Raw genomic sequence first — 24,605 nt, forward strand, 5'->3', positions numbered from 1 at the left:
GTAAAACAGGGCAGGATACTAAAATACTGAAATAATGGACAACATATACTTTAAGTCTTCAAAGAGGTGATACTGACATTAAAACATGTGAAAATAACCAACAAAATGAAGAGTGCTATACTATCATTTTAGATAACAAATATTGAGTTAAAATACATTTCTATGTGATCAAATATAAGCTGTTATTATTAAGGATTGACAACTATATTTGTATTGAGGAGAACTGTATTGAAGCAGCCTATGAACTTATTAATGGTTTATTGATTGATTGACTCATAGATCTTGGAAAGCAAAAATTTTCTTAAGGTCAAGTTGTAAAGGTAGGAAAGTAAAGACCATGTAGGATTTAGGATTGTGAAGAATTTGAAAGACTTCCTAGGCAGATGAAATAGGAATATATTGGAATATAAGGAAAAGAACTTGTACTCCAGATAAGTGAATGCAGTTGGGTGAATGGATATTTGCTGTATGAAAGAAGTGGGGAGAACTACTGGAACTGGATTTTGGTGGATTAGAGCATGAGTATCTTGAATGCCAAGCTAGGGGACTGAGATTCCATCTGGCAGGCTGTTTTTGAAGGATGGCATGCCCAGGAAGCCAGGGCTGAGTAGTTCATTGCTAGTCACAGTTAGGGACTCAATCATTCAGCCTGGTTGTCTGATTTTTCTACTGCAGGAAATTCATCTGAAGAAAGGTTGGGTGGAAGACTGTGACGGGCTGAAGACCACTTATCCTTACCCTTATTACTAAAATCACTAAAATGCTAAACCTTTAATGGAACAGCCTTCTGGCTTGACTAGGAACACTACTTCACAAAAAAAGGATGAAACCAAAAGGTTTACCCAACTCAGACCTAGAAGTGGGGAGAATGGTGGGAAGGCTGCAAATAGTCAATCATTTAATACTGAATGGAGAATTAAGGACTCGAGAACTAACCTTTGGAGAAAAGTAAGAACAGAAAAGATAAGATTTGGAACACTCCTTATTATTCCTGTTTTCATATAACAGAGTTTCTTGTCATCCAACTATTCGTTATCTACATCCTAATTTTAAGGTGTCTATAGATTCCAGCCCTTCTAAGTCAGCAAACTGCTCATCCTGTTTCAAAAATTACTCACTGATGGATTCATAACATAAACATAATACCGTATAATAGAAATAAAATTCAAATCAACTTTAAAGTGAAATTCTGAATTTTAAAGATATAATATCATGAAGCCATTGTAAATAATACCAGAGATCTGCTGGGTTAAACATACAAAGCCACTGATAAATGAGGATGTGTAGTTAACAATTTAAAAAAGAGATACAATAGAAGTAAAAGAAAAAACAATTGAGTATCAAATAATTAAGAGAAGGCCTTGGAAAACTGTTGAATTTTTACCAGAATTAGCCTGTTTGAGCTGCTAACATTGAACATGCAGGGAAGGAGAGTTTACTGTCCCATAAACCAGTTTTGCTGAAATAATCACTCAAAACAAAATGTAATTCTTTTATTTTTAATTGTAGCACTTGTGCTTAATTAAAATTTAACCTAAATTTTACTGGCTATAAGAGAAAATATACTGGATTCGTTTATATAATAACATATTTTGACATAAATTTCAAATGAAAATTATTTTCAAATCTATTTTCAATTACTCTTCAGTCACTATTTACAGATGATTTGAAGTATATGGATTTTTTTTTTCATGTACAAATCATCCTTGAAAAATAAGGATTCTTTTACCTGAGTAGGACTTATCTTAATCCAGAGATCAGATCTAGGTCCAATAGACAAAATTTTAAAACTTAAAATTTTCTAATAGTAAAAGGCACTTAAAAGGTTAAAACCTCCTAACAGACCAGCATAGAATCAGCTGATTTATGGGTAGTGAGCATTTTGTTATCAAAATACTCATCCACAGCTGAGTGAGCCTATAGCATGGATACATGGTAGATTTCTGTACCAGAAATTGGATGAGCTTGTGTGTGGATCTCCTTCCAAATGCTAAGATTTCAAGGGCTTAACTGAGACCAGAACAGCATTTTCCAAAGTTGCTAGAAACAAAGAGTCCTTTAAAATGTTCCACTGACAAAGGGTTGTAGAGCCAAATAAAGTTTAAAAACACTTCAGACCAAACTCTACTTAACAGTGAAATTCACAGAGCACATTATAGCTCATTCCACATCTCAAAAGTCCTCCAGTCACGAAACATGTTTAAATTTCCTGAACCCAGGATTGCTCAAGTTTATTTTACTACAAAATCCTTTTTCTTACTTTTTTTTCTTTTTTGTTGACTTCACATTCACTAATGTCCCATGGGAGCATAGGTGCTATTCAAAAATATTTAACAAACTTCAAGTGAAGGCACTAAACAATCAGAAGGCTGTCTGACTAATTAGACTGACCATAAAACTAGTGTTCTTTGGATCACTATTTAGAGGAAAAATCTGGTTTAAAACTGAGATCTTAATTGATAATCTAATGCCATCAATCTGCAAAGTTGCCTTAATTAGTAGGGTTTTTTTTTTCTTTTTTTGGGTTACAGTTGCTGGACTTAAAATGTAGCTGATATAATGTAAATCATTTCAAAAAGGTCAAATGTATGATGTCACATGTTCTCTAGCATCAAATCCATTTCACTAAGTCTAAAATAATCTCTTTCAAGAGACGCAATATTTTTTTAACCCTGGAAGGTTCGGTTCTAACCTTAAAATAACTTAAAGACACTTTTCAAAACTAAACTAAAAATTGAAAAAATAAATAATAAGTAGAAAAGGGCAAGAGCTAAAGTAAGAGACATTTTCACTGGCCATTCAAAAAATTCTCTTCTTAAATCTGATTTTTAAAAATTAATAGAAAAGACTGGCAATTAACTTATTTTCCCTGGTGACTACTGCCTGTTTGGGGTGATACAAACATTTACCTAGATAACTGTGCTTTAGGAGTAATAAGATTTATATTTTTGGTCTTTGTCCCAGTTTCTGCCACAGTTTCTAAAACCCTTGGGATTTCCTAAGTGATGAGATGATAATGGTGTCTTTTGTTATGTTAACAAGGTGATCTTTAGAAAGCACCTAAGGATGGGAGCAGGCAGCCTCTGGAGCCAACCTTGTGATTAGAGGTTGGAACTTTCGGTCCCACCCCCTTGCCCTCAGGGCAGGGAAGAGCCACTCAAGACTGAGCTCAATCGCCCAAGGCCAATGAGTTATTCAGACACGCCTGTGTACTGAAGCCTCCATAAACCCCCAAGGACAGGGTTCAGGGAGCTTCCCAGTTGGTGAGCACATGGAGATTTGGGGAGAGTGGGCTCCATGCTTTCTCCCCAGACCTCGTCCTATACATGTTTTCTATCTGGCTGTTGCTGAGTTTTATCATTTTATAATACACCGGTTAATCTAGTTAATAGAATATTTCTGTGAGTTCTATGAGTCACTTGAGCAAATTAATTAAAGCTAAGAAGGGGGTCGTTGGAACCTCTGATCTGTGGTACAAGGGTCAGAAGCACAGGTGACAGCATATACTTGGTGACTGGCACCTGAAGAGTGTGTGTGCATTCCTGCTGGACTGAGCCCTTAACATGTGAGATCTGATGCTATCTACAGGTACATAGTGCCAGAATTGAGTTGAATTATAGGACACCCAGCCGTTTGAGCACTGCTACGCTCTCTCATTGGAAATGGGGTGCTCAGGACCACTTAATGCTTTCCAGGCTCTGGCTTCTGTGAATTCATGACAACAGTAACCTCTGAAACATACACATGTACCTCTGCCACAAAAAACTTCTGACAGACACATAAGAAATTAATAAAAGTTGCTAAGAAAGGGGGTAAGGGACCTAACGTTGGTTGGATGAGGGGGGAAAATATTCCAGAAGGAATTACTACTACTATTTATCTTTTGATAGTATGTGATTTTTTAATATGTGATCTCATTAGATTTTCCAAATACAAATAAACAAGATAATTATCATTTTTTTAAAAAAAGGCTGAAGAAAATGTAGTTTTATATACTTCAGAAAAAAGAAAATTGAGGTAGGATTTGATTATAGCGTTCAGTAGGGCAAGAAATGTGAATTAAGAAAGAATTACTATAAAGGGGCCAGAAAAATGATTTAGGAGACAAGATTTTAGGAGACACTTTCTGATAAGTAGAGCAGTAACTCTTGCCCATTTCCTTTGTTTTTGGCCATGAATGGTTAAAGGCTCCTGTGAGAGGGCTACAAGGGGACTAGTGTCCACATCAAGTGGATAGCTTAGATCCCGATACCAACTACTGGAAATTATCCAGGGCCCAGGAAAGAAGTACTGGTAAGCTGCAGTTGCCAGCACGGTGCTTGGTAGATGTAAATATTTGTGGGTCTGCTAAACTAACGGTAAGACTATAATTCATAATATCTTGCACACAAACTAGATTGGTAAGTTTTCAGTGGATGACTTTATTACCATTCCAAACTCAGTTAGATGGAACAGTACTCCTCAATGATTGAGAAATCAGTCTTCCTCAATCTTCATGTATCACCATCTGCAAACATTGCTCTCTCTCACAGATTACCTGCCTTCAGCTATGGATGAGACAGTGAGATGCATTCCATTCTCCTCTTCCTGGACACACAGAACAATGACCTTTTCTAACCTCCCTTGGAGCCAGGCAGAGGTCAAGTTTTTGCATTCTTGTTGAAAGGGTATGGGTCTACCACTTTCAGGCCTGGCCAGGAGATATTATGCATGATTGCCCATGTTCCCTTCTGCTGTAGTTTAGGTAGTCATGCATTTAAGACAACACCTCAAGGTGGAGGGGGCATGGGTTCCTGATTCACTACTTGAAAGCAATCTGCTAAGAATGAACCACCTAATTCACACTGGTCTCTGACAAGAGAAATAAACATTTATTAAGTTAAGACACTTGGCTTTCAGGAGTGTTTGTTAGACTCCGTAGCATCAATTACCTTGAGTAATTCATTGCTAAACTGGTACACTGGTAATAACCATGGACTAGTGATGAGTCTACTTAATTCCAATCCTCTCCATTTCTCATTGCTGATTTACTCTATACTCACCAGAAATTATTTTTCATAGGACTTCTTGATGACCATGTCAGTCTAGAATTACCCATAGTACCTCTATGTCTATCTCTTCCTCCAATTCAACTTCCCAGTAGGGGACCTGGCATTACCCCTCTGTGTAGATACAACCATGGAGGATCAGGTCCTAACGAGATCGTATCTAGAAGGGCCCTGTTCTGCAAGGTTTATGGTTTACTTTGCTATACCTTGGATTCATATGTTGGTTTAAAATAAAAAGTGACATGATTTTTGAAGGCTGAAGCTGAGTGGCTGAACCAAATTTCTATAATCAAGTTAACATATATCTTCCCCCTGAGTCTGTACTAGGTCATTTCTTAAAAATTATTTTTTCTATCCTATGAATCTATATGTTTACATAAGCATTAGCTATTATTCCCAACGTCTATGTTATGGACGGAAAATAGGATTCTTCTCGTGTCCCAACTCAAATCAAACAGTAAAGCATTGTTTACATTATACAAGGTTTACATTGCACAGGACTGTTTATATTCTACAAGGATCCTGAGGTCATGTCTAGACCCAATGGGGAAAAATTTCATAGTAGATTAGTAAGGACTGTAATGAAGATGGAAGGGGAAAGTGGTGGCATATGTGCTAGGTATTTATTTCCCTAACTGAGGTCATTTCCTTGTCATGTATCACAATGCTACTGTAGTTGCTCATGTGCTGCAATCCACTGCCCACCCATCCACCCATCTAACATTTTTGAGGACTTAATCTGTGCCAAGGACTCTACTCTCTGCCTGAAAGGCAAGTGAAAAATACAACCCAGGTCTTTCCTGAAGGAGCACATAAAGGAAGACTGATCTCTGAATAGTAAGTGACACAAGATAATGGCTGAATGGGTGGTTTCTTTTATCGTGTACTTGCAGGATAGAAAGCAGAGAGAAAAATAGCTCCAAAGAGTTGGACAGTTATATTATCATTGATTTTCGAGTGACCACCAATTAAAGGGCATGCTTAGCAGCTGGAAATGAGGACCTCATTAGATGATTACAAGAGCCAGACACTTTCCCCTAAACTCTCAGTTCCATTTTCATTTCATGAAGAGACAGCTTGGGAAGTCAGAGGTCACGCTCTTTTATGTCCACAACAGGGATGATTTAAGGCACCGGTAAGCTCCTGCTGAGCTGCCACCTAAGGTCATACGACTGTGAATCATGGCGGGATATAATGACTTGGGCAACATTCTTTCCTGCAAATACGTACAAGATGGATGATGAATAGTATTGAAGTATAATATATGGTGCTGATCATGAATTTAAATTCCCTCAGAAGTGGAGGAGAAATAATTAGCAAAGGGCATTCTTGACTTCGTTGAGCAGCAATGCCTCTCTGACTCCTGAGACACTCATTTTCAGCAGTCAGGCCACAAGATGTGTCTTCAATTTCTGCAAAATCGAGTTCTAGCTAGATTTTGGGAACTAATGGGAACATGATCTTAATGGATGTCTCATGTTTCTCATGCAGTGTGGCTGTGGAATTTTATGGGATGGAGTCAACAAAAAAGACAGGTCCTTTTTTACAGCATTCTTCATATCTGTTCAATCTTGTCACTACCATAGTGTCCTACTAAAAGGACGTTTCAGGGACTGTCTGAGGCCTGGTACAGTGTGTTTTTATAGTCAGAGTGGGTCAGCGGATGGAGAATCACATGAGAGAAAACAAGAGGATGAGGTGCTATTCCTGGCTCCAGCTTCACCTCAGAGAATGACATTGGCAGAAGCACTTAACCTCACTTTGAATCTTTGAACCTCAGTTTTCTCATCTGTGGAATGAGGAAAGAACATCTGCCCCTTTGCTCCCTCTCAGGATTGTTGGAGGATTAAACAGATCAGGGCTATAACCTGAAGTACGGTGAACGCATGAGGAAAAAAGTTAGACATCACTTAACTGTATAATATTCTTTTTAATCATTACTAATTTCCAAAGGTGAAGAAAACCTTGTTAAAAAAATATGTGAGCTGATTGTTTTTCTGGAAAAAAAATAAAGGCTCAACTAGCAACCCTGCATTAAAAAAGGGAACCTGAAATGCACATTCCAAATCTACTTCGAGACAGAAAGACCCCCAAATTCCTTCCAGTTTCCTAAGATTTTTCCACTATAATTTTTTTTCATTATTGTCTTCTTCATAAAACGTTAGTTATATTTTGGGGTTTTGCTATTGCATAGTTTAGCATATATAAGGAAATCGTCTTTCCAATTCACTAATAAAAAAGGGAGTACAGGAGAGAAGAAGGAAGAGAGGGAAGGAGGAAGGAATAAATAGAGAACAAACCCACGTGGCTAGAAGAAACTGACCTGAGAAGACAAAACAATTCATAATTTAAAATACTATATAATACAAATGAAGTTAAAGATGTGTTTGCCCAGAAGAGGACTGACTTGAAGTAAACTGATATGATTTTCTGGATAACACCCTGTATTTCCCTGCTTTAGTGAAACAGTCTGTCATAGAAGAGCTCTATCTATGGGGAAATTATGACAGAAATAATCTTCATTTCTCCATGATTCTTTAAAACCAAATTGGACTTTATTCCTTCTTATGTCTCTCTCAAACTCCACTATTCGACATAGAAAATAGCATTCTGGAATGACTTAGAATTAGAGATCAGACAATATTTCATGATTTTAAGGTTCTTCATTATGAAAAATGTGAATTTGGGCCCAATAATCCTAATCCTAGCTTTTTCTTTAGTTCTATAGTTCTATTAGGCCATGTTGTTAGAGCACTGTTTACACTTATTGCCAATAGTCTCTGGATTGGAGGTCAAACTGTCACTTACCTTCTTCAGCATACCCTTCAATGATTAAATGCCCCCAGGGACTTTTAAGAATCATTTTCATCTTCTAAATATTTTTAAATTGACATCTTAACTTTATAGTTGCTTCCCCTGTGAGGGAAAGAGACTAGGGTGATGGAGGGTTTTTGCTTCTTACTTTTTAGTTTTTCAAGTACTTATTACTTTTTAAATTAAAATCAAGGAACCAGCACAAGAATGCTAGTAAGGTATGAGTGAGATGTAATGCTTGGTGTGCATAAGGCTACAATAGTCCACTGTGAGAGTGCAGCCTTTTGAACAACCTCAGTGATAAGTGGGAACCACTTGTCCAAGACTATTTTATTTAAGATGCAATACTCATTTCTATTCCCTTCAATACATTTTAAGTACCCCAAGCTAGAATAATGGGGCTAGAGGTGCAAGAAGAATATTATACCAAACAGGGGCAATATAAAAACAACATAACAATCAAATTTTCCTTATTAAAAATATAAGTCAAAAACCTAAATACACTATTATTCCACAGAGTTTTAGGGTATATTAAAATCATTGTAATAGGATGTTTCAAAAATTATGGTACAATCCCCTTCTGACACCCTCATTCCTGAGTCACCACTTCAGCAGGACTGGGCTTTGGCATACTCAACCCACATGATGAGACAATAGCAAAAGAGCTTGATGGCTCAGTTGCCGAGGACTAGCCCACTAGGTTCTGAAGACAAGTGGACCAGGTGCTCCCACTGTCCAAACCAACCACCGAACCTGTGAGTGAGGCTGTCTCAGACCAGCTCTCACTCAGCTGATCCATCAGTTGACTAAAACTGCATGAAGGAGCCCAGATAAAACCAAAAGTAAAACACTACCCAGATGAATCCAGTCCCAAATGGCCAAGTAATTGCTATTTTAAGCCACTAAGTTTTTTGTTGTGGTTGTTTTGTTTTTTATATCTTTATTGGAGTATAATTTCTTTACAGTGGTGTGTTAGTTTCTGCTTTATAACAAAGTGAATCAGTTATACATATACATATGTTCCCATATCTCTTCCCTCTTGTGTCTCCCTCCCTCCCACCCTCCCTATCCCACCCCTCTAGGTGGTCACAAAGTACCAAGCTGATGTCCCTAAGCCACTAAGTTTTGAGGTGGTTTGTAATACAGCAAAAGCTAATCTATACTATAATACGATTTGGTCAAGTGGGTTTATCCTTGAGAATGCAAGGTTGGTTCAGTATCAGCCAATCAATTCATGTGATTCACTGTATTAGTTAAATAAAAGGAGAAAATCATATCATCATTCTTTTTAGATAGAGGAGATAAAAAGCATCCCATGAGGTTCAAAATCTATTGGGTAGGGTAAATTTTATAAAACTAGATCCAAATAATAACTATCTTTCCTTGATAAAGGCTATATACCAAAAATACATGGCACATGTATACATTAACAAAAATTATTATACTACTAATTTTTTTAAAAAATTAGCATTTCCTTTAAGGAGAGAATTGAGATAAAGATTTCTAACATTACATAAAGATTTCTAACATTTCTAACATTAATGCATTTCCTTTAAGGAGAGAATTGAGATAAAGATTTCTAACATTACTGGTCTATTGGAACCGACCTTTTTGGAGCTGTGTATTGAGAGAAATAGAAAGAGAGAAGGTTTAGAAGAATATAGATAAAAATGTCATATTTATAGATTGTTTTGATTATGTATGTCATTGGAAACACAGGAAAATCAATAAGCTATTAAATCTAAGAAAAGAGCTCAACATAGGGGCTGGAAAAAAATTAATACACCAAAATCAATTGTGTTCCTCCATAGCATCAATATCTAGATACAATACAAGATGAATTTACCATAGTAACAAAACCTATAGAGAGTATGGGGTTTCACCTAATAAATTATGCAGAAAATCTAAATAATGAAAACCTTATTAGAGGACACATGAGTAAAAGGAATATATATCACAGGTATGGATGAGTTGACTTACTATAATAATATAAATGTCCTTATATTAATCTATAAAATTAAATGCAACTGTGATAAAAGGCCAAGCTCGTTTGTTTTTTGTTTTTTTTTTGAGGGACAGCATAAAAAAGTGATTCTAAAATGTATCTGGGGGACTTCCCTGGTGGCGCAGTGGTTGAGAATCCGCCTGCCAATGGAGGGAACATGGGTTCAATCCCTGGTCCAAGAAGATCCCACATGCCACGGAGCAACTAAGCTGGTGCACCACAACTGCTGAGCCTGCACTCTAGAGCCCACGAGCCACAACTGCTGAAGCCCACGAGCCTGGAGCCTGTGCTCCTCAACAAGGGAAGACACTGCAATGACAAGCCTGTGCACCACAACAAAGAGTAGCCTCCTGCCCCACCCCTCGCTGCAACTAGACAAAGCTCACATGCAGCAATGAAGACCCAATGCAGCCAAAAAAAAAGAAAAAAAAACAGCAGATTGCTCTATCTTCTATAAAAACAAATTAAAATAAAATAAAATAAAATGTATCTTGAAGAATAAAGTTCTCCATACAGCTAAGGTAGTTTTGAAAAATAAGCTCAAAATGGAGAATGTGCCCTACACATTAAGATATATTGGGAAGTCATGATAGATAAGAACTGTGTGATGCCCTTGGAAGAAACGGCAAACAAGAAAACAAATCAAACAGGTGGTCTAGAAATAGAGCTATATACAGATAGGAAGTTGGCACATGAAAGAGATGGAATTATAGTCCAATGGAGGAAGCTGAATTACAGCTTTTGGGGAAACAGTCTCATTTTAAAAAGAGAGATGAGACTGGATCTTAACCTAGTGATATCACTTATGTTGTACCCAGTCCTATATAGCTCACCTAATCTTCACAAAAAAATCCACAAGGCATAAACTATTATCCTCATTTTACAGGTGGAAAAACTGAGGTATGAGAGATAAAATGACTAGCCTAAAAAGTACATGGTGGAGCTGGAACTTAAACCCCACGGAAATCATTCTATTAACCATTATGTTATATAATTCCACCTAATGTACAAAACTAAAATACAATAGTTTTAATATTTAAATGTGAAAAATAAAATCTAGAGAGAATAAAAGAAATTGCAAGGTAATATATTTGTGATTTCAGGGTGAAATAGATCTTTGAAAAATAAAGAAGCATACATTGTATGAAGCAAAAGTGATGAATTTAACTATATATTAAAATTATAAATTTATTAATATAAAAACTGATTTAAAAAAAAGGGCAGAAGAGCTGAATAGACATTTTTCCAAAGAAAACATACAGATGGCCAACAGGCACATGAAAAGATGCTCAACATCACTAGCCATCAGGGAAATGCAAATCAAAACCACAATGAGAGATCACCTCACACATGTCAGAATGGCTATCATAAAAAAGAACAAAACTAACAAGCCTTGGCAAGGATGTGGAGAAAAGGGAACCCTGGTACACTGTTGGTGGGAATGTTAACTGATGTAGCCACTAGAGGGGTGGGATAGGGAGGGTGGGAGGGAGACACAAGAGGAAGAAGATATGGGGACATATGTATATGTATAGCTGACTCACTTTGTTATAAAGCAGAAACTAACACACCATTGTAAAGCAACTATACTCCAATAAAGATGTTAATAAAAACAAAAACAAAACAGAGCAACCATATAATCCAGTAATTCCACTCCTGGGTATATATCTGAAGAAAACAGAAACACTGATTTGAAAAGATGCATGCACTCACATCCAGTGTTTATAACAGCATTGTTTACAATAGCCAAGATATGGAAGCAACCTAAGTGTCCATCAACAGATAAATGAATAAAGAATACATGCCATATATACACAATGAAACACTGCTCAGCCATAAAAAATGATTAAATTGTGTCATTTGCAACAACATAGATGGACCTGGAGGGTATTATGCTTAGTGAAATAAGTCAGACAAAGACAAATACTGTAATGATATCACTTATAAGTAGAATCTAAAAAATAAGACAAATGAATGAATACAACAAAACAGAAACAGATTCACAGATATAGAAAACAATCTAGTGGTTACTAGTGGGGAGAGGGAAGCGAAAGGGGCAAGATACAGGCTGGGAATTAGAAAGTGCAGACAACTATGTATAAAATAAATGAGATACAAGGATATATTGTAGGGCATGGGGAATACAGCCAATATTTTATAGTAACTTTCAATGGAGCAAAATCTATAAAAATATTGAATCACCATGTTGTACACCTGAAATTAACATAATATTGTAAATCAATTATACTTTAATAAAAAATTAGAATTTTATGTACAATAAAGGATACCAAAGTCAGACTGAAAAACAGTTGATGGGTAGAAGACATATACATTATCTAAAACCCAACAAAGGACACAACATCTGAATACAAAAACTTCTACATCTCTAAAGACACACAATACTCAATAGAAAAATGAGCGAAGGTCATGATAGGCAATTCATAGAATGGAAAACATGAATAGCAAGAAAGTATATGAAGACCTAACTTTTCTAGAATCAGAGCAATGCAGAATTAAAACACCTTACTTCATATGAATCCACACATGCCAAATTTCCAGAAGTTAAAGTGCAAATTATGCTGTGGAGCAACTCCGCCTGCGCACCACAACTACTGAGCCTGCGCTCTAGAGCCTGGGAGCCACAACTACTGAGCCCGCGCGCCTAGAGCCTGTGCTCCGCAACAAGAGAAGCCACTGCAATGAGAAGCCTGCGCACCGCAACGAAGAGTAGACCCCGCTCGCTGCAACTAGAGAGAGTCTGAGTGTAGCAACGAAGACCCAATGCAGCCAAAAATAAATAAATTGATTAATTTTTTAAAATGCAGATTAACAGCATGTGGTGACAAAGGATATGGCAAGAGAGAAATTCCAAGTATTGCTGGTGAGGGGAAAATGGTACAGCTATTCCGAGGAGGAATCTGTGAAATAAGGCATATATATGACTTCTACCTCAGCCATTCCACGGCTGCACTGTTACTCTGCACTGTTACTCAAGGGGACATGTGGAAAGAGTGTATTAATGCTTTATGGTGGACATAAAGTGTTGAAAATAGCCTAAGTATGTATCACCAGGGTAATGGATAAGCAAAACATGGTATTAACATATGGTGGAATATTAGACAGTGGCCAGAAGCAATAATTTCTATGGAGCAACACAGACAAATTTTAAAACAATAATTTTGTGTAGAAAAAATAAAAGAATAGGATGTGATTTTTAGTCGATACTACTTTTGCAAAAATTAGAAAATACAAAACAATTCGGTATTTCAAATAGATACACATGTTTAAAATAACTATGAAAGGTGAGTTGGGAAATTACATATTAAATGGCCCAAATGGTGCTATATAGGGGAAAATAAAGGAAATAAATCTGGCAGAGGAACGTCGGGGCCAAAACCAATCTTAAAAGTATTAGAAAATAGAGTGACCGTACACACTGATGATAGAGTGACATGAACTGAGGCATATGGTCCCTTTTGAGTAAATGCCTTAAATACAAACTAAAAAAATAATGTCATAAGATTTACAAGTACTTTAAAAATATTTAGGGGCTTCCCTGGTGGCGCAGTGGTTGAGAGTCCGCCTGCCGATGCAGGGGACATGGGTTTGCGCCCCGGTTCGGGAGGATCCCGCGTGCTGCGGAGCGGCTGGGCCCGTGAACCATGGCCGCTGAGCCTGCACGTCTGGAGCCTGTGCTCCGCAACGGGAGAGGCCACGACAGTGAGAGGCCCTCGTACCGCAAAAAAAAGAAAAAAAGACGCATACGTGTGGTTTGAAAAGGTTAATAAACATTAAAAAATATATATATATATATTTAGCATTATTGCAATAGATAGTAGAAATATATAACCTTTCAACTTAAATAAAAACAAGACTGATGAAATATCATCTTTGTTCCCATGTCATCCATGCTAAGGAAGAAATAATAAATCAGCTTTTAAGATAGAATTTTTTACAATGAGAGATAAAAAACAAACAAAAAGAAACCCTAACTGTTTATCCCATGAAGGGAGAAAAAAACAATTTGAAAAGTCAGAGTAGAACTCTCTGAGGATAATATTTAACATCAATTTTTGTAAAACAGAATTTTAAGAAGCTGGTTTTGAATTGTTTATAGAGTTTCTAATTAGCATGCTGAGGAAATACAGGGTCCATCTTAATCCAGAAGCAAATAAATAGTTCTGACTCTTAAAATTCTAGGCTCTAGAGTAGGTGCGTGCTGGTGTGCTGGTGTGTATGTGTGTGTGTGTGCACATTTGCTGTGTGTTTTCAATAAACTCAAGAGTACATAAGGGTGTATGTTATTACATTGTAAAAATTCTTGAGCAAGTCTAAATGAAGGTCAGTAGCAAACAAGTAGATGCCGCTTGGGTGGCCCCCCAAACTCTCAGGTAATGCGCAGATCTGGCTTGGCAATCATGTTCTGCTTTTAGACATAATGCATTTTTATGTTCTTGTTAGCATTGAAAGACTAACTTCAATATTCTGCAACTGATGAAATGGACAACAGAGCAGTAACCTAGAGTTTACAAGTATTTGGGGCAGTAAAACTTTAGTTCTAGATTTAACTTGGATTTTAGTCCTAATTTAACTTGGATTTTCTACAACGCATTTTTTTCCTATAAACTGGAGGTATATACCACCATAATCCTAAAAAACCTGTGACTTTAGACTTCAGGGGTCTAAGCCTTCTCTCTAAGTGACTGAAAGGTACAACTGGATATTAGACCTGTCTAAAAATTGTCCTTTTCTGTCCTCACATACAAGGGTTCAGCTTGATTTTTGGATAGCTGTCATTAAAAAAAAAAAATGTGCAAAGAGCTAATGCCTTTTGCTGCAAGACAAAACCATTTCTCCTGGACATGCAGTAATAGGAGGCAATGCCATGTGTTGGAAGCATGCACATATTTTATGATAGATATTAATCTAGGTTAACAGCTAGGTGCTCTGGTTGAAGTAGTTTATTTCAAACATACATATAATGTTAATCCACTTTGTAACAAAGCCTTCAACATTTCATATGCAAATTCATTTTTCTTTCTAGTTTAAGCCCAAGGAAATCCCTATAAATCTTGTCTCCAAAGAGAAAATATAAAGAATTCATAAGATTAAAGAGTTCTTATCAATTGTATAAAAAACTAGAAATGTACTAACTAGATAAAAATGTAGATGTCTAAGAAAACGTCCAACAAATAGAAAAGTAGAGGACTGCACTGAGATTGCAATCCTGAGAAAAATACATTATTTCTAAATGAAGAAGTAAAAGGAGATAGTATAAATTAAAGCCAGAAGAAAAATTTAAAACCTACAAAAATACGAGTCAATACAAAGTTAAAAACCCATGAATTTTACTATATACCCAAAGGCTTCACAAAAGATCTCATGAATATCACAAATTAAAATAAAACAGACAAAAGCCAGAAATATTGTTTTCCCCAAATTGTACTACTACCTGCTTATTGCTTCAGTGGTAAGAAGAAAAATTATCTTCAAATAGTTAAATTTTATACCTACTTATATTTTAACTCTTAGGTGGATCTTGTTATATAATATATATGATATTTAAAGAAAACTTGTTGATTGTTTATTTTGGCATCTCTTAGGAAATTCCTATGTAATTAGATAAATCTCCTTAGATAACTCTTAAATAAAAAAAGATGCAAATATAGTATGTTTCATATCATTCATTTTAGACCTCTAAGAGTTGGAAAAGTTCAACCTGGAGAAGAAACTAGTTTTATTGAGGGAAGAAACTACTTTCCAGTTTAGAAGAGGAGGGATTATCCCATTTCTGTAGAGGAAGCAATCAGGAAGATACAAAAAGAATGATCCTTGCCTAGTGCTAAGGCCAGAACTACTGTGCATATTGTACCAGATCTTGTAAAAACAGCCACTGTTTATGCCTATTCATTAAGTTAATACTTTATCAAAACTTGTCCAATTGAGTAGTTTTAGCACAGATATTTTACACATTTTAGCACAGACATGCTCTGTTTAAGGTTGACAGATCCATTAGGAATTAACTTTCTGGTACATTTTCCCTCTGACATTTTCCTCACAACTGCGTTTCCTCATAACTGAGCCATCAGTTATCTCTTGCCTATACAAAGGCAGATAAGAGAAAAGAAAGCTAAGTGAGAAAAGATATGTAAATAGACTAGCACAATATTGGACACATAAGTATTCAATAAATGATAGCAAGTATTCTTACCCTTATCCTCACATTAGTTTATATGTATTAAAAACTGATTACTGGACTCAACTCTTACTTCCATTGCTCATTAGATCCTCACAGAAACCTTGGAGGAAGCGAGGTTTTATCCCCATTTTACAGGTTGGGAGACTGCAGCCTAGAGGGCTTAAGTACCTTAACTGAAGTCATATAGTCAAGAAATAAGCCTATGTTTGTCACAATCACTTGCCCATGCTTTGACGTGACACCACCACCCATCATTTACCCAGCTTCACCAAGGTACTACTAAATTTTTTACTCCTATTCTCTCTTTGCTTCATGCTGCCATTGTCACCAGCCCAGTCAAATTCACTTTTAATTTTCCAATGTTAATGAAGGGAGTAGAAGGTGGAAATTGAGGTTAAAGGAGGAAACTTTAATGTTATTCAAGGATGACTTCATCTTAACTTCCAGCCTTCGTCTACCCATTCTCTGCTCCAGTCACACGCAGAGTATTTGCTATCTCTTCCGTAAGTCTTGACTTTTCTTGTCTTTATGCCACTTTTCTTTTCTCCATTTGCAATGAATCTCCCTTTCCCTTGGTTCTTCACCATTTCTTACTCCATACTCTCCATTAAAATTCAAATCTACCTTTAAAGCCCAACTCATATACCAGTTCTGTCCTGCAGTCTCCTGGATCTGCCGAGTCAGAACTAACCACTTGCTCCTCCATGCTCCTGCAATGGCAATGATGTTAGAAGGGCGAGTGATTTTACAGCTCGCTCACCACCTACGGGAAATATGTCCTATTTGCCCTTCCACATCCTTTCTCCACCCAACTCTATATGGATGGCTTGCACGGCCTATCTTAGTAAGTGTCCTTGCTCTGGCTTCCGTTTGGCTCACCAATGAAGAGTACCAATAGAAGATTGTAGGGAATGAAGGAGAGGAGTGAAGTTAGGGTTATTAATTCTTGCCAAATTGCTGGGAGTTGGCTGCATCCCCCAACTAACGTATAGTGCTTCTCTGTGGGGCGTCACAGCATCTTTGGGGAGGACTCTCTCTCCAGCAAGGCTTCCTTTCTCTTTCATCTCCTATAAAGTAGCCACACTTTTACTGAACCCAGGGCACTACACTATCTCTTGATTCTCTACATTGGGCCGAATTTATCCTTATTGATGTACCCCTGATTTCCTGCTGAGACCCTGTCTGATGAACTTTGTAATATGCTGTTCTAAGCTGTTAATTTTACAAACCACATTATTACACTTATTAGAAGAATGTCTTCAGGATGTGTCAGTAAGCTCTGATTGATGATAATGGTAAACAGCTAGAATTTATGGAACATAAAGCATGCTTTGGTTACTCTCTTGAGTACACACCGTGTGCATTATTCTAATTAATTAAAATCACTATTAGCTAAGCAAGGCACACAGATGCTAAGAGGTTCCCAGAAGTAACTTGCTCATGGTCACTCCAGTGTCTCAGTAGTTTAGGACTCAGATCTGTCCAAAGCCTAAACCTTAAGTTCTAGGTCTAAGCAGTGGCTCTCAAACTTGAGTATGCATCAGCATCACCAAGAGACCTTGCTGAAACAGGTAGTGGGCCCCACCCCCAGAGTGTCTGAGTCTGTAGGTCTGCAGCAGGGCCCAAGACTTTCACTTCTAAAAATTCCTACGTGCAGCTGATGTGCTGGTCTGGGTACCAGACTTTGAGAACCACTAGTCCAAGCATTTTAGGTCCAGAATTTCAGGTGTTAGAATAATTTTCTGGTGATAAATGTTGAAAAAAGAAGCACTGCATTTTCCTGTTTGTAAGGAGGTAATATTCAATCTTAAAGAGTCAATAAAGGGGCTAAGTATTTAAGAAAGAAGAGTTATTCTCCAGGAAGATGGGAGGAGATGGACATTCTAAGGACAGGAATGCCCTTTCAGGAAACTTGCAAAGGGAACAGAAAAATAACATAGTAAGATTCTGCTATCCAGTGTTCACAGAACATGAGTGGGATACTCTTGACTGTAAAATGGGAAGCCAACTTTTACTCACCACATACATACCTTATTCAGTACAAATGTTTATTAAGAATCTCCAAAAGCTACACACTAGGCATCAGGGCTACACTGATAGAGCAGATAAAGTGCCTGGCCTCACGGAGCTTGTACTTCAGAGGATGTACATCAGCTAGATAGACTGAATGATGGATACTATATTGGGTTCACACTTCATCTCAAGAAAAAAATATATCCATAGACGTGATCCAGGAGTCAAATGGCAAAAGACCTAGCCTCAAAGTGAGTGTTAATTTCATTAAATGGTAGGTAAAAATTATTTTATATGCTGAGATAGGCTCTGCTTAAAAGACACACTATTCCTCCAAACGTATTATTCAAGCCAGCTTATAAACCTGTGACTTTTTCTAGGAGAAATGTTGCCTTCTTTCCCAAGAAGGGAGCAGTAGGGGTCGGGGTGGAAATAGTTTCATCATCAGAGGCACAGTCTCACTACTACTGCTGAGCTCCAATTCGCAACCTTCTGAATGGTTTCCAGACTAAGTAATTTAGCAAAGTGATGAAGAAAAAATGGCCCATTAATCTTATGATGCGTGTTATAACTTAACTCTGGGTTTAGCATAGGAAAAATATTATTTGCATTGATTAGATATAGGCTTTATGGCTGCATATATTATTCACTCTGAACATTCTAAAATTATTAGCTGGGTTGACATGATGAACTGCACAGGAGTACTTCTAGATGACATCTCAATGTCATCTGTTACTCACATCATATAGGTCTAGGAATCAATATGTATTTTACTCAATATGAGATCTTATTCCAAACACCAAAATATGCCTGTTTTTATTCGATGGTTATCATCATGAAACTACCAGCTAAATATCATTTAGAAAATTCAAAGCAAGTAAATTACTGTATTAACTGTCCAACTATGATTATGACTTTCCTCCACTTATAGCTGAACCTAATATAATGATCTGGTCAGTCTGACTAGGAGGATTTATTCATTAATTTACTCAAATGTTCTGAGGTATATTTTGAAGGACTTAAATTATGGTCCGGTTTGTAGGATCCAACAGTAAGGGTGCAGGTTTATCTCCTACAAGCTCTGTGACCTTGCCCAAGTGACTTAGCATCTCTGAGCCTCACTTTCCTAATCTGTAAAACGGAAACAATAATAGAACCCAAGTTGTAAAGCTGAAGGAAAAAAAGTAATATGGTAATGTATTTTGGCACAAAAGAGCAGTTACGCTGATGGTCATTATTTGTGAATACTGTTGCTAAGATTATTGAAAACCTGTTGTGTGTTAGGTGCTGTTCAAGGACTAGAATTTTAAGACTGTTCTTCACCTTTATCCCAGTTTTACCTGCAAAGTTCTGCCATGCACTGGAAAAACATACTGGTATTTCTAGGGAAGGGGACCACTCAGGTGACATTTTTGTTTCACCAGGTATATAAAGTATACAAAGGTTATAGTGTATCTTTTAAGTCCTTTGGACGTCTAGTTACCTTTCACTAGAATGATTCTAGTAGATCCTGATAGATACCTGAGACAAGGTCAGGTCAGTGATGCTGGTACCTTTTCTGGCTTAAGAGCATAGGGCAGGGCTTCCCTGGTGGCGCAGTGGTTGAGAGTCCGCCTGCCGATGCAGAGGACATGGGTTCGTGCCCCGGCCCGGGAAGATCCCACATGCTGCGGAGTGGCTGGGCCCCTGAGTCATGGCCGCTGAGCCTGCGCGTCCGGAGCCTGTGCTCGGCAGCGGGGGAGGCCACAGCAGTGAGAGGCCCGCGTACAGCAACAAAAAAAAAAAAAAAAAAGAGCATAGGGCAGAAACACAGGAAGAGAGGTCTTCCTTTTCCACTCCTGTTACTAAGAACCCTCTCGAATAATGACAATCTGAAACAGATCACTACATTGTTGCATGTTGTAGAATCAAAGCAGTGTACAAAGCAAAGAGCACTGGCCTCCATTATACTTGCATTTCACTTGAGATTCACTTTTCTAGACCGTGGAGAAAGCAGATGTTCCAACACTTTCCAGGTACTGAAATATTACAAGCTGGCAATCTCCACCACTGCATGTTTGATCACACTATTCCCTGCAAATGGAATGCTGTTCCATCAAGGTCAGATTGACCAGTGCAAATACCTGATTTTATCGTACGGTCAGAACCAAATTAACTTACTGAAATTGTGCCCAGCTCAGGGTCTACCTTCTCTGTGAAACCTCCTGTGAGATCCCAAGTTACAAACAACTCTATCTTCTTCAGAAGATACTGTATACTATATAAATAGTAATTTACATATAAATATATGTATATGTGTGTGTATTTCTTTGTTACATTAAGTTACAGCTCCTGTGGTTTCTCTTCTTAACTAAACTGGACCCCCTTATCATCACAGTGGCCATGTACATCATTGTATCCTCCAAAAAATCCAGATAATAATATCATGGATTCAGTATATAATAGAAAACAATTAACTAACCACTGCAGAATACTAGTGTCTCTCAAGGTGTGTTCAGTGGATCATAAATCCTATGAGACAGTCCATGAAGGAAAAGATTTCAAATAAATTTGGGACCTGTTGTCCACTACATCTCCTTATCAGAGACTCATAATTCACAAGACTCGTAAAAAGCTCTGTAGCAAAGAAACTGTTGACTTAGTTTGACCCAGTATTTCTCTTACAAGAGTATCAGTTCTGGAGGTCAAGGACATTTTCCACCTCTAATACAACATCTCTACTGCCTAGTAGAGTGCCTGGCACTTAGTAGACACCTAATAAATATTTGAATAAGTTTCAACATACATTCCCCTTTTAAGCTATAGAAGAAAAACATAGTATATAGTATATTTTGATTTACTTGGGAAGAATAATAATATGAATAGATAAATTTACACAAATCATTTTAAAGTATATATATTTGATAATACTTTTTTCCACAAATCTACACAATGGCACATTTAGTGGTGATAGTAAACAAACTACATTTGCTTCTGAAAACTTGCTAAGAAGGATGGCTACTAAAAACTACAACTTGAACCCAAAACAATTGATTTAGTTCATTGGTCCCCACTCCTTAGCAGTTTTAATATAGAAGAAAATAGACGCGGAGAAGGCGGAAGATGGCGGAAGAGTAAGACGCGGAGATCACCTTCCTCCCCACAGATACACCAGAAATACATCTACACGTGGAACAACTCCTACAGAACACCTACTGAACGCTGGCAGAAGACCTCAGACCTCCCAAAAGGCAAGAAACTCCCCACGTACCTGGGTAGGGCAAAAGAAAAAAAAAAAAAAAAAGACAAAAGAATAGGGACGGCACCTGCACCAGTGGGAGGGAGCTGTGAAGGAGGAAAAGTTTCTACACACTAGGAAGCCCCTTCGCGGGCGGAGACTGCGGGAGGCGGAGGGGGGAGCTTCGAAGCCGCGGAGGAGTGCACAGCAACGGGTGCGGAGGGCAAAGCGGGGAGATTCCCGCACAGAGGATCGGTGCCGACCGGCACTCACCAGCCCGAGAGGCTTGTCTGCTCACCCGCCGGGGCGGGCTGGGCTGCGAGCGGAGGCTCTCAGGCTCGGGTTTCGGTTTCAGAGGGACCGCAGGGAGAGGACTGGGGTTGGCAGCTTGAACATAGCCTGAAGGGGTTAGTGCACCACAGCTAGCCGGGAGGGAGTCCGGGGAAAAGCCTGCACCTGCCGAAGAGGCAGGAGACTTTTCCTTCCCTCTTTGTTTCCTGGGGCGTGAGGAGAAGGGTTTAAGAAAGCTGCTTAAAGGAACTCCAGAGACGGGCGCGAGCCGCGGCTAAAAGCGCGAACCCCAGAGACGGGCGCGAGCCGCGGCTGAAAGCACGGACCCCAGAGACGGGCGCGAGCCGCGTCTAAAAGCGCTGACCCCAGAGACGGGCGCGAGCCGCGGCTGAGAGCGCGGAATCCAGAGACGGGCGGGAGACGTTAAGGCTGCTGCTGCCGCCACCAAGGGGCCTGTGTGCGAGCACAGGGCACTCTCCACACCCCTCTTCCGCGGAGCCTGTGCAGCCTGCCACTACCAGGTTCCTGGGATCCAGGGACAACTTCTCCGGGAGAACGCACGGCGGCGCCTCAGGCTGGTGCAAAGTCACGCCGGCCTTTGCCACCGCAGGCCCGCCCCGCACTCCGTGCCCCTCCCTCCCCGCCGGCCTGAGTGCGCCAGAGCCCCCGAATCAGCGGCTCTTTTAACCCCATCCTGTCTGAGCAAAAAACAGACGCCCTCCAGCGACCTACACGCAGTGGCAGGGCCAAATCCAAAGCTGAGCCCCTGGGAGCTGTGAGAACAAAGAAGAGAAAGGGAAATCTCTCCCAGCAGCCTCAGAAGCAGCGGATTAAAGCTCCACAATCAACTTGATATACCCTGCATCTGTGGAATACCTGAATAGACAACCAATCATCCCAAATTAAGGAAGTGGACTTTAGGAACAACATCTATGATTTTTTCCCTTTTCCTCTTTTTGTGAATGTGTATGTGTATGTGTATGCTTCTGTGTGAGATCTTGTCTGTATAGTCTTGCTTCCACCATTTGTCCTAGGGTTCTATTCGTCCATGTTTTTTTAAAAAAATTTTTTTTCTTAATTAATTTTAATAACGTTATTATACTTTACCTTCTTTCTTTCTTTCTCTTTCTTTCTTTCTTTCTTTCTTTCCTTCCTTCCTTCCTTCCCTCCTTTAGACAACGAATCATCCCAAATTGAGGAGGTGGTCTCTGACAGCAAGATTTATGATTTTTCCCCATTTACCTCTTTTAGTGAGGGTGTATGTGTATGCTTCTGTATAAGATTTTGTCTGTATAGCTTTGCTTCCAACATTTGTCCTAAGGTTCTATCCGTCCCTTTTCTTTTTCTAAATAAGAATTTTTTAATTCAATAACTTTACTATACTTTATTTTATTTTTACTGTATCGTCTTTCTTTCTGTTTTCCTTCTTTCCCTCCTTCCTTCCTTCCTCCCTCCCTCCCTTTCTTTCCTTCTTGCCTTCTTTCCTTCTTTGCTTCTTTCTTTCTTCCTTCCTTCCTACCCTCCTTTCCTTCTTTCTTTCCTCATACTTCTACTAATTCCCTCTACTTTTTCTCCCTTTTATCCTGAGCCGTGTGGATGAAAAGCTCTTGGTGCTCCAGCCAGGAGGCAGGGCTCTGCCTCTGAGGTAGGAGAGCCAACTTCAGGACACTGGTCAACAAGAGACCTCCCAGCTCCACATAATATCAAATGGTGAAAATCTCCCAGAGACCTCCATCTTAACACCAGCACCCAGCTTCACTCAACGACCAGCAAGCCACAGTGCTGGAAAACCTATGCCAAACAACTAGCAAAACAGGAACACAACCCCACGCATTAGCAGAGAGGCTGCCTAAAATCATAATAAGGCCACAGACACCCCAAAACACACCACCAGACGTGAACCTGCCCACTAGAGAGACAAGATCCAGCCTCATCCACCACAACACAGGCACTAGTACCCTCCACCAGGAAGCCTACACAACCCACTGAACCAACCTTAGCCACTGGAGACAGACATCAAAAACAGGAGGAACTACGAACCTGCAGCCTGCAAAAAGGAGACCCCAAACACAGTAAGATAAGCAAAATGAGAAGACAGAAAAACACACAGCAGATAAAGGAGCAAGATAAAAATGCACCAGACCTAACAAATGAAGAGGAAATAGGCAGTCTACCTGAAAAAGAATTCAGAATAATGATAGTAAGGTTGATCCGAAATCTTGGAGATAGAATGGACAATAGATGGACAAAATGCAAGAATCAGTTAACAAGGACCTAGAAGAACTAAAGATGAAACAAGCAATGATGAACAACACAATAAATGAAATTAAAAGTACTCTAGATGGGATCAATAGCAGAATAACTGAGGCAGAAGAACGGATAAGTGACCTGGAAGATAAAATAGTGGAAATAACTACTGCAGAGCAGAATAAAGAAAAAAGAATGAAAAGAAATGAGGACAGTCTCAGAGACCTCTGGGACAACATTAAACACACCAACATTCGAATTATAGGCGTTCCAGAAGAAGAAGAGAAAAAGAAAGGGACTGAGAAAATATTTGAAGAGATTATAGTTGAAAACTTCCCTAATATGGGAAAGGAAATAGTTAATCAAGTCCAGGAAGCACAGAGAGTCCCATACAGGATAAATACAAGGAGAAATACGCCAAGACACATATTAATCAAACTGTCAAAAATTAAATACAAAGAAAGCATATTAAAAGCAGCAAGGGAAAAACAACAAATAACACATAAGGGAATCCCCATAAGGTTAACAGCTGATCTCTCAGCAGAAACCCTACAAGCCAGAAGGGAGTGGCAGGACATACTGAAAGTGATGAAGGAGAAAAACCTGCAGCCAAGACTACTCTACCCAGCAAGGATCTCATTCAGATTTGATGGAGAAATTAAAACCTTTACAGACAAGCAAAAGCTGAGAGAGTTCAGCACCACCAAACCAGCTTTACAACAAATGCTAAAGGATCTTCTCTAGGCAAGAAACACAAGAGAAGGAAAAGAC

This window comes from Delphinus delphis, chromosome 17 (genome assembly GCF_949987515.2).
Source record: "Delphinus delphis chromosome 17, mDelDel1.2, whole genome shotgun sequence".
In the NCBI taxonomy this organism is placed as follows: domain Eukaryota; kingdom Metazoa; phylum Chordata; class Mammalia; order Artiodactyla; family Delphinidae; genus Delphinus; species Delphinus delphis.